The sequence below is a fragment of the Rattus norvegicus genome, chromosome 3, assembly GCF_021556685.1.
Source record: "Rattus norvegicus strain SHRSP/BbbUtx chromosome 3, alternate assembly SHRSP_T2T, whole genome shotgun sequence".
NCBI classification, from domain to species: Eukaryota; Metazoa; Chordata; class Mammalia; order Rodentia; family Muridae; genus Rattus; species Rattus norvegicus.
The window spans coordinates 20,938,184-20,950,666 of record NC_141536.1 but is presented as its reverse complement, the minus strand read 5'-3'; the positions used below and the strand labels follow the sequence as shown (position 1 = coordinate 20,950,666).

The 12,483-nt window shown below is 46.7% G+C and overlaps 1 protein-coding gene across 50 annotated transcripts in view; it reads left to right on the top strand.

Moving 5' to 3' along the window:
• Nucleotides 1-12,483, top strand: part of Dennd1a (DENN domain containing 1A) — a 488,046-nt gene that overhangs the window by 398,174 nt on the left and 77,389 nt on the right. The window lies entirely within an intron of this gene.

Below are 12,483 nucleotides of genomic sequence, written 5' to 3'. Positions count from 1 at the left end.
TTGATCCTGATGTCCCCAGTCTCTCTGCTTAATGCAATTACAGATATGCATTCAGGACATCTGAGTGGATTGCATTTCATTAATATGATTGGAGCGGACAACATTAGGCTGCTGTCGGGTCCTCTCTGACAGCTAATTACTAGAATGAAGTGTGTATACCACTCAGGAACAATGGTGCCCTTATTGGAGCCATTAAAACAATAGAAAAATAGCGCTTTAAGATCCTCAGATAGTTACTTTCCATATGTGTCACAGGTCATGAAGATAGCTCAGTATGAGAAGTTGGAAGAATGAGGTGGGCCAAAGTCTCTAATAGCAGGGTTCCTGACCATCTCTAAAAATGCTGGAGTCATCCTGTTGTCCAGCTATTTATGTGTGGGCTTTTGTGGTCTCAGATCATATAAACCTGGTAATTTCCCCACTCCTTTTTGCTTCCAGCTCCTCCCACAATAGAAGAGAATGGTGACTTGGAGCCCTTTATTTTGAACAGGGTCTCATATATCCAGTTTGATTTAAACTCCTATGACTATGGCCTTGAACTCCTGAGCTTCCTGCCTCCAGCCATACACACACTGGGATTTCAGGCATGCACTGCATCCATCCATTATGATGATGATGATGATGATGATGATGATGATGATGATGATGATGATGATGGTGGTGGTGGTGGTGGTGGTGGTGGTGGTGGTGGTGGTGGTGGTGATGATGATAGTGATGGTGATGATGATGATGATGATGATGACGACGACGACGACGACGTTATAGGAGAAAAGGGTGCCTTGGTCCTTTGGTGCTGAGACAGCTGCAAGGAGGAAAGAGATGCCTTAGGGATCTAACTCTCCTGGAACTATTTGTTTCCCCCAAGCCCTGACCTTACTAACACCAGGCATTCTTTTGGTACCCAGTGTATGATCAGTGCTGTTCATTCCTGACTATTTAAAAAAAAAAAAAAAAAGTAAGACCACAGCCCCTTGTCCCTGAGATCCTCAAGCCCTGCTAGAGAAACAGACATGAAAAAAATAAATAAAAAATAAATTTAAAAACAGATTGAGACAATATAGGACTAATAGGTGGACAAGAAAAATACAAAGCAAGGAAGGCCGAGGGCTTATCAGAGGAGATGAATGGGTGCTGTGGGGTAAGTAGGAGTTCTCTGAATACCTACAAAGATAGAGTAGGGCAGTGGTGCAGAGACTGGCAGTGGACTGCCGGGCCATATTCTCAATTGGCTGACTGCTCTGGCTGAGGCCATTCTTGGCTGCACCATGAAGACATAGTCTGTTACATTGAGCCATGTTTGGCCAAACCTCCCCAAGAAGCTTTGGAATTCCCTCTCAGGAGTCTTAGATTCCAGCCTTAGGCCTGCCTTCTTGGAAATCTCCCAAGGTCATGTGACCTCAATTTTCTTATCTGTACAGCTGAAAGATATGCATGCCCCTCCCCCTCCCCACATATACCCTGCCAACTTGATAGATAGATCCAATTTGATCAATAACAATACAAGATCATGTAGATTCTTAGCACTGAAGCAAGCAACTGTCATGAAGGGTCCCTCAGGCCCTGGCAGAGTGTGTGTCCTACTATATTCTAGGGAACATCAAGCCTCTCTGTCTGCCAACCTGCATCCCTGTTTTCTAAGAATGAGTGCCTGGGAGGAGGTCTCCCAGAGACCCTAGCAGCATGTTGTAGATTCCAGAGACAGATCATCTACCTTCCCCCCAAGAAGTCTGCTGTTCTCACACTGCCATCAGGAGGAAGAACTGGAAGCCACTAAGAAAGTGATGGTGAGACAACTCAGGCCCATTGGTACCTTGCCTAGCTTTCCCCTCTGTTCCTTCATATGCTGTCTTAGCCTCCAGGGCTTCTCAAGCCACTCTTAAGGGACCACTGGTTAAAGTGTCCAACTCCAACTCCCAGATCAGATCCGTGGCCCCTGCTAAGCTACTTCAAGATACACATCTGCTTGAGAAGTACCAGACTTGAACCAAGCAGTGTAAGACATGGGCTGCCTGGAATGGGCTTTTTATGTCATTATAAGACAAAGGAGTCAGACACCTATGAGAATCAGCAAGTGGGGAATCTCGGTATGATGGTACCACTCTCTAGGTATCCCATGTTGGTTGACAGGTCCTCACCACCACTAACCCCTCAGAAGTCTGAGTGCTTACTGGGAGGAGAGACTAAGCAAAACAGTGGGAAGTAGATGCCAAGGAAGTAGAGTTCCCACTCTCTGCTATTGCCCACAGTCAGGACATGGAGAATGGTGAGAGCTGCCCTACCTCCCTCAGACCCTATGTCAGACAGTGTGAACCTCCCCATAGCACACCACCCAGGCTCTGTGCTTACCTGAAGCCTTCAACTGAACGTTGGCAAGGCTGTGGCTGCATCTACCATTTCTGAAGCAGGAGCCACAGGTGTCACCATTATTCCCCAGGAGTCTCATAGTGTAAGCAGAGCCCTGCTTTCTTCTCTGAATTCCATTTACTAATCTCTCCATGGGTACCACAGCGCTCCCCAACCTGTTCCCTCCCACCACCCGGCTAGCATAGTTCTAATGGCTCCTCTCCTAATGATCCTCAAACAAAGAGCCCATGGCGGAGGGTAATGCATCAATCCTGCTCCTGCTTCCTGGTCATTCTTGCTAACAGGCTTAGCTGTGCTTCACAGTCATTATCACATGTCGCACAGGCTTTGGGATGCAGAGATGATTTGCCAGCTCCACAATGCTTCGTTTTACTAAAATGAAGGCTGAACAAAAAAAATACATATTTAAAAAATACACAATTACTCCTGACAGATCTTACACTAAAAGTTACCTGTGTATCCAGTGCTTATGAGACAGGGTCTCAGTTCTCTACCTGGCATCATCCAGGAGCCGAACCCCCTTCTCTTCATTCCCTTCATATTCTCCTCCCATCACTCCAAGACCTCTGGCATGGGAGCACCCTGAGCTAGTCAACATGTTCTCTTTTTGTCTACAGTATCCTTTTAAATTAGCTTACAAGGCTGCCAAAACTACCCCTCCCTAGTCTCTGTCCTGAGTAAACCAGGGGGAATTACCTGTCTCTTTTGTGAGTCTTTCTACCCAGTGAGCCCTTTCTATATCTCAGGCTCTCCCAGGAAGCCAACAGCCCCACTGTGACAAGCATGACAATGTTCTGGGTATGCCCACCTAACTTGGGTACTATGAAGGGGAAAAGGAAGCTGTATGAAGGGCCTGTCCAGGTAAGAGCACTACCATCTCTTGCTCCGAGACAGTTCCTTGAACAAACCCTGTTTTATGTGACCCTCTTCTGCAGGTAGAAAAAGCCAGCCCCGGGGTCAGTAGCCCAGTCACTGCTCAATAGTGACCTCACCCAAACCCTGAGTTATATGGGAACAGGTTTCAGGAAGGATAGGAGACTTGTTGATATGGAACCAGCTATGCATATTGGAGGAAAGAGGAGACAGTCACAGAGAGTGTTGGAGAGGTCTAGGTTTCCCTGGAACTTTATTGAGCCAGCCTCTCTGGCTGCAGATTAACATGCAGTTTTAAGAATCCTTTCTCCATGAGATAGGAGAGGAGCCCACACACAGGGCTTCACATAGACAGGTGTCAGAGGACTTTTCCTCAGGACTGAGGTGGCAAAGTAACACAATTTATTCAGCATATTCATTTGCCAGCTCCTCAAAGGCATGAGCTGCAAAGTGCAGTGTCCATGTTGCATCTGACAATGGGACTCCACAGGTACCTCCAGTCCAAAAATGTCTGAAAGGTATCACCATATGGGTGTGTTCTGGTTTCCTGACTAGACTCAACAGTTTTACTTAATAGCTGCACTTAGTATTTGAAAGTCTTGAGCCCTTCTATTCATCTTTAGTTAATAGGGACCTCAGAGGACATCCATTTCCTGTCAGCATATTTATTCTCTGGCTGCTGCTTATACACAATCTCTATACAGTGTATACACTGTTCAGTATCAGAAAGACTCACTCTAAAGCAGTACACTTTTGTCATCTAGCCCTTGTATGATGTTCTACAGTCCCACAGTACCAATGTCATTTGCTTTGATTGTCCCAGCAGTGTCGAGGGAGGGCAGTCCTCACCATCAGGGATTGGTAGGCTCTAGTTGAGCCCTATCCCTCCTTCAGATACCATATATTACAAAAGAGATCTCCAGAGCAAGCTTGTTAGATTTAGTCCAATTTCTCCTCTAGCCTTCTAGGCCCCTCTGTGGTGACGGAGATCTTAAAGTATGCTTAGTCCAGATAGGGATGGCTTTTGGGGTAACATGTACACCGGTTTTCTAAGGTTTAATATGTGCATATATGTCTGCCTGTTTATATATGTGTGCACTCTAAGTGCAGGTGCATGTGGAGACAGAAGAGGGCATCAGATTCCCTGGTACTAGCATTATAGGCACTTGTGACCTGCCATGTGAATGCTGGGAACCAAACCCAGGTCCTCTGCAAGAGCAGCAGGTGCTTTTAATCTCTGAGCCTTCTATATTTACTGTTTACATACTTCTTTCTCTTTTTTGGTTCTGGTTTTGTTTTTTCAAGACAACATTTCTCTGTGTAATAGCCCTGGCTATTCTGGAGCTCACTTTGTAGATCAGGCTGGTCTTGAACTCACAAAGATCTGCCTGCCTCTGCCTCCTAAGTACTGAGATCAACGGTGTGTTCTACCACTGTCTGGCTATTTACATATTTCTATTAGACTTTACTGTACCAGGATGTTGCCAAGGTTTTCTGTCCTCATTAATACAGTGGTTGTCTTGTATTACTCTTCTTGAAGCATATTACATACTGACCATTGTTGAGAATGCATTGAACATGAAATTCTTCCTCTTACCCCCAGCAAATAAAGTACTTTGATACAGGTTGGCCTTCACTAGGAACTTCTGAAGTTGATTTTTTTTAAATCAAAATATAGGAATTTCTATTTGTCCCAAATACATGTCTGCTTGTTAGTTTCAGACAGTTATTCCAATCTCCTGAGAATGTTGTAACCTTCCTGCTACTAAATTCCAGTCACTGTTCAAGACGGTGGCTGGGATGGAAACAGGTAGTATTCAACTACATTCAAAGCCCCTCACCTACCATGCTGGCTGCTGCTTCTCACCCACCTGTCAGCTGTGGTCGTTCAGCCCATAGGAGACTGTTTTCTGTCACCTTACTGGCACTTAGCTGTATTTGCGGTAGACCCCTAAGCTTTACCCCCACACTACCTAGCACTAGAAAAAGGAAGACAAGGACTGGTGATGTGTGCAGCACTGGGGTAGAGTATGTTTAGTATATAATCATAAGGCCCTGGTTTAATCTCCAACACCACCAAGGAGAGAGAAGCAAAGACATGTGTGGTGGCAAATAGCTATAATCCTAGAACTAAGGAAGCTGAGGCAGGAGGACCAAGAGTTCAAATCCAGGGCTGGGGAGATGGTTCAGTGTTTAAGAGCATCTGTTGTGTTCAATTCTCAGCACTCACGTAGCATCTTACAACTGTCAATAATCCTATTCCTAGAAGCTCTGTTGCCCGCTTCTGGTCTTTGAAGGCACAGACATATATGCAGGTGATACATAAATATGATAAAGTCTCAAAAAAAAAAAAAAGAGCTCAAGTCCTTTGAGGACAAACTGCTTTATGTCATAAGGTACTGCCTCAAAAAGGAAAAGGGAGGAGAGAATAGAAAAAGAAACACAGAATTTGGTATGTCTACTGTTCTTCACTGCTTTTAGATTACAAATGAACTAATTTTTATTAAAGTGTTAGTGACTGATAATAATCTTCCCACTTGTATTAACAAGGACAAGACTTAGCTGGACCTTTCAGTACCACATGGAAAAGAACTATATTTGGAGCTCATAAACTAGGGTAAAGCCAATAGAGGAGAAACTGAGGAGCTTAGGTAAAGAAGACCAGGGGCCTTGTCGAGTGCCTTTGAAGCCATTTCTCTGGTTGTTTCTGAGGCTGGTGGAGAACCTACCCATATCACCTGGTGACGGTTAGCATTCACAGCAGGTTTTCTGTCGTGTGTATGCCCCTGCTATGCAAAGGGTCCTCATCCTGTACCTCTTTCTGTCCTCTGTCTCCTTTAATCGTAGTAATTTGAGTGACAGATCCAGACCTGTAACATCAGATCGAATGTGTGACCTTCATCTGTGCTCTCAACACAATCCCTTCTTTCCAGCCCTTGGGTCTCTCCTGCAGGGGATTGTGTGGGTGCACATATATGAGCATGTGTGAGACAGGGAACAGAAAGACATTCTCTCCACAGGCACAGGGCAGAGGGGAAATCTCTTTTCACTTCTCTACCTTTGAAGCCTTCACCATAGGAGCTGTTTCGAGCATGGGAGGGTTACAGGGGAGCCTCCACAGGCCTCCTGCCTGGCCAATTGTAAGCATTAGCCACTTCCCCCGTGTGGCTCGGCAGGCCCTCTCTTTCTTTGGGGATGATAGATGAAGGCAGGTGCCACATGAAGGGGTCTGTTTTCAAGCATGAAGGATGCTCACTTCAACTCTGGCTTGTGGAGTACCTCCCTCCATCCCTGAGGACATTTTACTGTATAGTAATAGGTCCTGTTAACTGTGTCTTTAAGAGAACCATAGCCTTTTCTCTCCCTGGTTTCAGATTTGTGACTAGAAGGTCACACCCAATGCCATTTGAGGACCTCAGAAATGTACCTTGTGAATTTGCCACAGAGGTGGCCTAGGGCTGGCCCCTTGGTCACAGAATGAATAGACAGCTGTGAGCTTTGTGGGTATCTTGCCACCAAGAAAAGGGTGATTTTGTGAGTTGGACTGAACATTTGGGCCCATTTTCTAAATTGTCTGCTATAATCCTGGCTCTGCTGGACTCTGTCTCGGAGGACATGGCGTCTGTTGCATTTAGAATTAGCAAGAGATAATGAATTCTGGATTTTACATATTTATTACGATTGTCCAGGCTCCCTCTGGTCTTGTAACCACTGCTGCTACCCAACCTGGCCCCCTCTGGGGAGAGCATGGGGCTCAGAGGTGCCAGCAGTCACGGAGGCAATGGGAGGGGGAGCACAATAAGGTTCGCTGTAGAAGCAGTTTGAATCATGAGCGTACATCCACAACTCTGCCCTGAGCCAATCGCTGCCAGCAGGTGGGATCTGGACTGAATGAGAAATTCAGTATTCTCTCTCTAGTCCAGCACCCTTAGGTCATACAAGGCAGCATGAATCCCACATATAGACTGTTTTTACCTCTACATATAACCCAGTGACAAAGCCTAGTCTGTAAATTAGACACAGAAGAAATTAACAAAACCTAGTAATAATGTATAACAGATATATCTGAGACTATACTAAAGGTTCTGTGATGGCTGTGCTTCTCCAAAGCAACTGGTTGTGGTCCACTCACCACCCTCTGGTGGTGTGAGTTGGCATGCCTGCATGGTGAGATGAGGTGATGTATGTTATGTGTCTGGCCACAAGCTCTGCCACACCATGGCAGGAGTTCAAGAAACAGCTACTGAGTGACTAACAGGCAGGAGCTTGTACAGTATGGACACATTGGACAAAGGTGATTCACATCGAGGGTAAAATAGAATGGGATGAGCACATGATTTTCTCCTGCAACTCAGAACAACACACAATCTAAAACTTATGGATTGTTTATTCCTGGATCTTCTGTGTAGTGTTTTCAGACCACAAGAGCATGAAACATGGAGTGTTAGTATTAGCACATGCCTTGATATCCCACCTACTAGTTGCTTCACCCTCTGACCAGCAATATGACATGTGGAAACACTGGCTGTCTATGGGTTGGGGATTCTGGAAGGCAGGCATGTCCCATGAAGACAGTTGAGCTGAAAGAGATGTTTGTCAAACTCTATGGTGAAAGCAGCTTCCTTGATCCTCTCTGAGCCTCAGATTTTTTCATACTACAATACAGGTAGTAAAATATGTGTAAAACATAAGGCTAAAGGTGTCCAGAATCAAGCTCTCTTCAGTGGACTTGGTGTTTGCATAATCTTAAGGAGATCTTTTGATCCCTAACCCTTTTCTTGAATCATTTTAACATAAACTTATGTAAGATATATATGTGTTTATATTTTGATGGTTCAAAACCAGGGGGGAAATTTAGGAACATCCCCCCCAAAAAGGGGGTCCAAAGATCATTTTCATCCAGGAAAGCCAGTTGTGTTCATTATGAGGTCAGAGAGCGGCCTTGAGTCCTGCCCTGTGGATCAGTGAAGACAGCCGAGAACTGTGCCTTGGGTTCTAACTGAGAATCACAAGAAAGAGAAATACTCCAAGATAGGTAGAAACAGCCATAATACTGGTTAGAAATAAACAAGGCTATAGGTTGACTGGAGGGGCGTCAGGCTTAGTTGAACCCTTGGTTGGCATCCTTCCTTTTATGATTATAGATGGTAGAAGGTTCACTGAAACTGACAAAAAGGGGTTGGGAGAGGTCCTCTGCTTCTGCTTGAGAAGTCCAGGCTGTCTCCTGCTCCCAACATGGCTGATCTAAGAGATCCAACAGTGCTGTCTAGCCTCTCATTGCTGGCCCATTGTTTGACTTTTCTTTACCCGTTTGTTTGTTTTGTTTTGTTTTGAAACGTCTTGCTTTTCAATTAAGGTAGAAGGATCTTTTGCGGTTCTTTAGCTTGAAGTGAGTCTTGAAGAGGCAAGTCGTGCATCAGTTTACACAAGATATGGTGGGCCTGTGTAGTCAAGCATGAGTGACACTGGACCAGTTACTGTGATCAGAGGATGGAGTGCCCTGGCTGGCCCCCAAAGTCAAAAACTACCACCTTTCTGCCTAGGTGGGGTCTAACAGCACCACACACACACACCCCCGGGAAAAGTAGGTTTCATTGCTGCATTAGTTTCTTTCCTCTTCTGTGCCCAGGTACTTGAAGCAGCTGACAGGAGTGTTTACTTTGGCTACAATTTGAGGGGATACCATCCATTGTGGGAGGGAAGTCACGGCTGCAAGAGTGTGAGGAGGCTGGTCACGCTGCATAAGCAGAAAGCCCAGAGCAGACAGAGGTGGACCCAGCTGTCAGCTGTGGGGCACAGAGGATAGGTACTAATGGAGCAAGCAGAATGAGGGGTTGGAAGGCTTCACCAAGTGGCTCATTGAGCACTAGGGCCTCAAGAGGATGACTCCCACAAGCTGATGCTCATAGCCAGCTGGCTGTACACATAGAGGCTCATTGGCACCAACTTGCTGAGAGGCTCCTGTGAGCTGTGGGTGCAGTTTCAGGTGAAAAGGTGCTTTGAGTGATGTCCAAGGTAGGGCACTAGCCAGTTGCTTCCTTCCTCGCCTCTCAAGTAGGGGAAGTGGCATGGCCCAAAGCCAGAATGACATACTATATGAACAACTTAGATGCCCCCATGGTGCCAGCCTTCACAGAGCTTAGTGTTTCACAGGCCTTACCAAAGACACCATGCTATGTGGGAACTTTGGAATTGCTTACCCATGTCCCTGGTGCTGAACTACACAAGCTCACAGTGACTGACAGCAAGCCCTTTTTTTAGATGCTTCTCTCTTACACACTCCACCACCTTCTAGTCCTCTAACAAGTGAGAACTTTATAGGTTCAAGGATGAACCTCTAAGTCAAACAGGAAAAGAGGCAGTGCCCACCCAAATCTGCCCATTCTGATCATTCCCACCCATCCATTAGTTCCCCATGTACCCATCACAGCCAGAACTGGTGGTACCTGGAATGTGATAGGGGTGTCAGCCTCTGTGCCCAGACCAGAGAGGAGAGTCATAAACAAAATCAGCCCCCTGGACTGGCTTAACAGTGGCAGTGGCTGGAAAAAATTTGGACACCCAGACATTAGAGTCTATCCTCCACATGTGGAAACTAAGATTCTTGTTCTGTTCCTTATGTTCGTGGAGCCTTGCTGTAAAGCAGCACATGCTCAACAGAGTAAGGAGCCCGAAGAAGAGTCTTTGGTTGAACCCATGCCCCCACCCCACCCCGTGTGTGTGTGTGTGTGTGTGTGTGTGTGTGTGTGTGTGTGTGTGAGAGAGAGAGAGAGAGAGAGAGAGAGAGAGAGAGAGAGAGAGAGAGGGAGGGAGAGAGAGGGAAAGAGAGAGAATGTATGTGTGTACATTGGTAGGGAGGGCAAGGTCTCCCAGCAGAACATGGCAGGGGCTGGGTGAGGCCCCTCAGCCCTCCAAAGCATGTGCTTGGGTTCTCAGGTGCGGGAGCCCCTACACATCCTGAGCCTGGTCTGCCTCTGCTCCACAGAGGAGATTACAGAGCTTAATGATTCGCTCCTCGGAGCTGCAGCTGATGCCAGCCTCTACCCCCTTTCCACCTAATTAGTCTCATTAATGAGCTCCTCTGCTCTCCATAGAGAGAGTTTCCTCTTTGGAATAAGAGGCAAAAATACCTTGCCCAGGTAGATTGCTGAAGCCTTTAATTATTGCCCACACCTGCTAAGCCTTGTGACTCACACCCAGTGATAGTGCTGAGCAGAAATGGAGCTTGCTTACAATCTGAGCACAGCTTAACTCTTTCAGCACCAGATAGTTTCATTCTGAGGGGCACAGTTTTCCCAGCAGTTGACTCTTGCTCATCTCAAGACTGCAGAGCCCTCTCCTCACGCTGAGGAGCCTGAGAAGGAAGAGAACAGTTCCTGGCCAGAGGAGTTGCCACTCCCAGGCAAGAAACTGCAGATCATTACAGCCACCATTACCTCACACTGACTTATGTTGTCTGTTGGCTTCAAAATGCAACTTTTCTGAGGGCATGCCCAGCTCTATATGTCAAAAGAGGTGGAAGAACACGGGGATGGGAGCATCACCTGCCCCAGGTACCAATGCTGAGGAGAAGGTAGAGAAAGTAAGACAGGTCTGGAGCCTCTGCCACCTCTTCCTCTGGTCTCCTGTTGCACCATAACACACACTGAGGCTAGTGCAAGATGCTGTCACATAGAGAGGGGGCAGGATTCACAGGAGGCAAGCAAATGAGCCATGACCACCTCATAGACAAAATATGAGCAGAAGAGGTTCAGTGATGACGTAGAGCCTGCCCTGTCAGTCACGTACCACAAATGCTATACAGCTGGAACGTGCAAGGTGAGAGGGGGAAAGCAGGGTGGAGTGGGCAGGGCTTGAACAGGCAGATCCTCACATGAAGAGTCAAGACTTTGTCCATCTGTCCTACTGTAACTTTCTAGTACATAGTGCAGCACACAGTACAGAGAAGGTGCTCAGTAAGTATTGGTGACTAGAGGGCAGCCTCCATGAAGGCAGGGAAAGAATCAGACAACTTCCAGGAGGGATCCTGGATGGTGCCCATGCACAAGTTCTGATATCCACAATTACTCATGCAAGGGCAGAGTCCTCCATCCCCACAGAGAGGTTTGTGGGTTCACCCTAGGCTACCCAATTGCCAGAGGGTGGGATTGCAATCCAGATCTATCTCTCTTTCCCCTTTACCTCATGGCTTGATAGATAGTGGCTCACTAAATGCCTTGGAACACAAAGACTAGAGTTTCCTGGCATGGGCTCCTTGGATGTGAAACTTTTAGGATAAGAAAACAGACTTCCCACAGACCAGAGATGCCAACTCAGACAGAAACAAGCGACTCTGACCAGATTTAGTCACATTGTAAAATGAGTAAATATATTGTTTAATAGCACTTATTGAATGTGGCAACAAATACTAGGAGAACTAGCCAGTTTGGTATTTAATCCTAAGAAACTAAGCCTTTTTTTTTAAAGAACAACTACCAACCTTAAGGTCTCTGTGGCATGTCTTGTCCAGAATCAGACACTTCATATAAAGTCACCTGACCTTCCCTACAGCCCTGGGAGGTGGGTTTGCATCAGCCCATTTCACACAAGGCAAACTGAGGCTTGGAGAACTCCTGACTCTCCCAATCTCACAAATTGTAAGTGACAGAGCCAGGAGCCTCAGCCCAGCCCATACCATACCTGCATTGCCCCATACCATACCCACCTCATGGGAACATCAGTCCCAACAGATGGGTCACCTGGCAGAGCTATGTGTGTAGCCATTAGGCTAGCCAGTGTCTGAGCCCTGAGGCCCATCTGGGACCCTATGTTTTTTTAAGCAGAGATAGTCTGTGATGTCCAGTCTGCTTGAGTGAACATTTCTGTGTTCTGGAACAACCTGGAGGTCTCCAAGCAGTGGACAAAGAAGCTCAGATGTGATCCTCCTGCCCCATGGAGCACTTCTGAGTGCCAGGCCCTACTCTTGGGGATTCCTCCATGCCCCAAACATAACCCCATCCCAGGCCTCAGCTGGACTCAGGAAGGAGCCAGCACCAGTGAATCCCATGTTCCTACTTGGCTCTCCAGGGCTCTTGCCTAACAATGAGATGGTCAGTCTGCTAGATCTAGGCTGTGGTGTCTATCAACTCACACCTAAAATCACCCTTACTCCCATTGCTTCCTCACTAGCTTCCCCCCCCAGCCCCCTTGCCAGGTTCCCTAGGCAGCCTGTGGAACAGGAGCCTGCTTCTACCCTGTCTCCTCAGA